The 4,769-nt window shown below is 42.9% G+C and overlaps 1 pseudogene; it reads right to left on the reverse strand.

The window, feature by feature from the left end:
• Nucleotides 1-1,328: 1,328 nt before the first annotated feature.
• Nucleotides 1,329-1,885, reverse strand: LOC103009792 (60S ribosomal protein L12-like; annotated as a pseudogene).
• Nucleotides 1,886-4,769: the final 2,884 nt, after the last annotated feature.

Below are 4,769 nucleotides of genomic sequence, written 5' to 3' on the forward strand. Positions count from 1 at the left end.
TACATCACAATTAGTAAAAGCCAATTGGAAAGGCTCCTGGCTTTTATTTTACTTTATTTTTACTCATACACATTCAGTTTATTTGAACAGAGGACAGTTTTGCTATTCATTCCATCAGCCGGAATTCTTGAACCAACGAAGCCAGTGGACACTAATGAAAAAGCATTTTTCATGTCTGTTGCATCCGACTCAACACCAAGTTGCTTAATGAATTACATTTGGGTTTCACCTAGAGTTGATTAAATATTTAACATTTGGAGCAAAAATTCAGCTGCATTCAGTAGGTTAAGGGTGAGCCACAGAATGGTTTCTAATAACCAATTCTAGAAATGCATTATAGGAAACACTATTAAAAATTATCTAAGCCAATAAACCAATATTTTAGACTAGAAATAACTGAGGCCCAAGAGATTCAGGTGGCATGGTTGAAGTCATCCAGCTAGATTTTAATCCGGCATTCCTTTTAGCTGGATATTAGACTCATTCTGAGAAGCAGAAAATGGGACTTGTTTCTTTTAGGACGGTCAAATCCTAGTATTCAGAAATTGGCCCTCTTTTTGAACAGGTGTAGACTGTACCTGACCTCAGGCTACACGTGTTTCTGACAATTCCAAATGAAGTGTCTGCTCTAAGGGAAAGATCTGGATTTGAGCTGCTGCCCTCGGTGGTGCAGGGTTAAGTGCCAACATGTTTGAGTGCAGGACTTATTCTTGAAGTTGCCAGCTTCAGCTAATTGCAGCTGTAAAAGATAAGACACCAATTTCAAAAAGAACAGCACATTGCAATGAGACCATAAAATGTGTTCACTGTGCTCCTTCCCTATCTAAGGACAACTGACCGCACTAGAAGAAGGAGACTGATAAAATTTAATGGTCTTTTTTTTTTAAAGTTACTTCTAATTTAAATGTGATTTAAGAAAATTAATACCCAAGTCTGATTCAGAAGCCGTTTGGGGCAGCTAAATTACAAGGCTCCTTAGAGGAAGAGTTCTTTCCATTCAATTAATGAACAAATTTTTAGGTATTATTAAGGTATGATTGATACAATAAACTGCACATATTTAAGGGGTACAACTTGACCAGTGTTGAAATATGCATACACTCATGTAACTATCATCACAGTCAACATAATAAACAATTCCATAATGCCCAATAGTTTCCTAGGCATGTCTGTAATCTACTCTCCAGCTCTGTTCCTAGACAACCACTAATCTGTTTTTTGTTTGTTTGCTCTTGTTTTTTTGGGGGGTGGGGTTTTTTTGTGGTTTGGGGAGTATTTTTTACTGGTTTCCAAATGATCCTTTATTGAAATATTTTCCTTAGTAGTTCCTAACTAGCTGGGCATTCAACTGCACCAGGTGATGTCATCTATGACGTCATGACGGTGGTGACCATCAACACTGCAGCCATACACTGGGCAGTCCCCAGGATTTCTTGAATGGTTCCAGAGAGTTTTCTAGCTAAACATCCATGCCACATCTGTCAGACAAAGTTGACAATCTCTTCAACAGTGATGTTTCCTATGTGCTTAATGTTTTTTGATTCTTTCCGTCTCTAGGTGGTTCCTTGAGGGCTTTGATGGCCAGGGTAGAAGTAGAAGGTACCACCTCAATCTGGGCCTGTCTGTTCTAAATGGGTAGGTCCACTATAATCCTCAGGCCCTTCATGTCACTGGTTGCCTTGGTGATGCCACCACCAAGCTTTTTTGGAGACAGACTCAGGGGACAGATATTGGTGGCCAGGGCAGACGTGGTATCAATTTCCCGACTAAGGCACCTCAAGTACACACAACTTTTGATCTTGTTGGGGTTGAACTTGAGCGACATGTTGGAGGCAGCTGGTGTTGGATAGACCTGGATGCAAAAAGACAGAAGAAACTTGCCCCTTGGCCTGCTCTGAGATAAAAGAGGAAAGCTACTTTTTGTTATTATATATTTGTTTGCACTTTCTAGAAACTTCTAGAAATGAGGTCCTGTAGTATGTACTCTTTTTTGGTCTGGCTTATGTAACTCAACATAAATGATTTTGAGATTCATCCATGTTGTTGCATGTATCAATAGTTTGTTCCTTTTTTCTGAGTTTATTGTAAGGATATAGAAAAACTAAATTGAAATGGACCATAGACCTAAATGCCAACCCATAAAACTTCTAAAAGAAAACAGGAAAAAAATCATAATGGCCTTGAGTTGGGATAAGATATCTAATATAGCAGGGGTCCCCAACCCCCATGCCGCGGACCACTACTGGTCCGCAGCCTGTTAGGAACTGGGCCGCGCAGCAGGAAGTGAGCAGCGGGCAAGCGAGTTAAGCTTCATCTGTTGCTCCCCATCGCTCGCATTACCGCCTGAGCCATCCCCGCTCCCCCACCCCACCCCCAGGTCTGTGGAAAAATTGTCTTCTACAGAACCGGTCCCTGGTGCCAAAAAGGTTGGGGACCACTGTATAGGACAACAAAAGCGTGAACTATTAAAAAATCAATAAATTGAACTTCATCAAAATTAAAACTTTTTCTCTTCCAAACACACTGTTAAGAAAATGGAAAGGCAGGCTTCCCTGGTGGCGCAGTGGTTAAGAATCCACCTGCCAATGCAGGAGACAGGGGTTCGAGCCCTGGTCCGGGAAGATCCCACATGCTGCGGAGCAACTAAGCCCGTGCGCCACAACTACTGAGCCTGTGCTCTAGAGCTCGCGAGCCACAACTACTGAAGCCCACGAGCCACAACTACTGAAGCCCATGCGCCTAGAGCCCATGCTCTGAAACAAGAGAAGCCACCACAATGAGAAGCCCGCGCACTGCAACAAAGAGTAGCCCCCTCTCGCCACAACTAGAGAAAGTCCGTGCGCAGCGATGAAGACCCAACACAGCCAAAAATAAATAAATAAATAAATGTATTAAAAAAAAAAAAAGAAGCGCCACACACTTTGAAGCAGCCAAAGGTGGTAAGGCCTGGAGTGGAAGCCAGCTTTATTTATTGTCAAGGCCAGCACATTCGTCAGCTCTCCTCATTAAAATTTGCCAATTAATGAGCAGTGGCATACCCCTTAGCAAAGGTCAGCAGCAACCTAAGCAAACTTATCAAAAATTCAAAGAGGTACAGAGTTTGGGAAAAGTTCATTCTTCACTTAATTAACGGATCTAATTACAATCCTGACATAACAAAATGCAAAATGCGCTCTTCAAAAGACACACAGTTCAAGGTTTAACAGCCCAGATAACCTTCTCCTTTGGTACAGGCTGACCCAAATGTGGGGGGGGGGGGGGGGGAATCTTAGCATACAGTCAACAGGATTGATGAAATGGCGTTTCAAGAAATTAAAGCTTTGGGGCTTCCCTGGTGGCGCAGTGGTTGAGAGTCTGCCTGCTAGTGCAGGGGACACGGGTTCGAGCCCTGGTCTGGGAAGATCCCACATGCCACGGAGCAGCTGGGCCCGTGAGCCACAACTACTGAGCCTGCGCGTCTGGAGCCTGTGCCCCGCAACGGGAGGGGCCGCGATAGTGAGAGGCCCGCGCACCGCGATGAAGAGCGGTCCCTGCACCGCGATGAAGAGTGGCCCCCACTTGCCGTAACCAGAGAAAGCCCTCGCACGAACCGAAGACCCAACACAGCCAAAAAATAAATAAAAGAAATAAATAAATAAAGTAGCTATAAAAAAAAAAAAAAAAATTAAAAAATAAAAAAAAAAAAAAAAAAAAAGAAATTAAAGCTTAGTAGGGTATCAGTATCCCAGAGCAACAAAGGAATTGAAAGAGAATGAAGACGCTCCCACATCCTGCAATCTGGGTGAACACAGAGTCAAGGCTTTCACTAATCTCCTTTCTTAGCAGACATCAAAGTATTTATTTGGTGACCTTTCCTGACTAGTTGTGAACAGCACTTTAGCATCCTAAAGAGTCCGGGTCTGTAACTGTTGCCTCATTTAGATAAAACCTAAGATACAATAAGATAGAATGGATATGCTGTACTTACATTGTTTCTGAAATAGCAGGTCCAGAATTTCAAACCAGGTACCACTAACCAAAGGCTTAGAGAAAAATCAGCCTGACCTCCAGCTCATCCACTCAGAGAACAACCACCTTGAGAGGGTCAGCTCCATCTCTGTCTCATGACATGGAATCAGCTTCACAGGAGACTACAAAAACCCTGGCAACTTCAAGTTTTGATTCTTTACATGAAAATGAACAGATAGGAATCATTAAGTCTCAGGGCTTCTCACCCTTCTCACCCTCCAAGGGTGTTCAAAACTCTTAGACAGCAAGTGGGTTTTCCACTCAGGAGTTCCTAGGTGAGAAGCACACTCGTGGATTTGAATAAGCATATCACAGAATACTATTATCTGGAAGGGGAAACTGATGCTCAGAGAGAATAAATGACTCACCTAAGACCAAACACAAAGGTAATATAAGAACCCTGAAGCCTACCCTCGGCAGGGTCAGGTGTGGTAGTTCTAATCATTTCTTTATTCAACAAACATTTGTTGAGCATCTTTCATGTGTTGGGCCTTGTTTAGTCACCAGAATGAGGTTAAGTGTGCAAAACAGATATGTCCTACCCCTCATAGAGCTTGTATTCTAGTGGAGGAAGATAGACAATAAAGCAACAAATAAGCAAGAAAAATGCATCCAGGGAATTCCCTAGTGGTCCAGTGGTTAGGACTTGGCACTTTCACTGCTGGGGCCCAGGTTCAATCCCTGGTCAGGGAGCTAAGATACCGCAAGCTGCGTGGCTCGGCCAAAAAAGAAAAAAACAGAAAGAAAGAAAATGCATCTAC

Source organism: Balaenoptera acutorostrata, chromosome 19, assembly GCF_949987535.1.
Source record: "Balaenoptera acutorostrata chromosome 19, mBalAcu1.1, whole genome shotgun sequence".
Taxonomy (NCBI): domain Eukaryota; kingdom Metazoa; phylum Chordata; class Mammalia; order Artiodactyla; family Balaenopteridae; genus Balaenoptera; species Balaenoptera acutorostrata.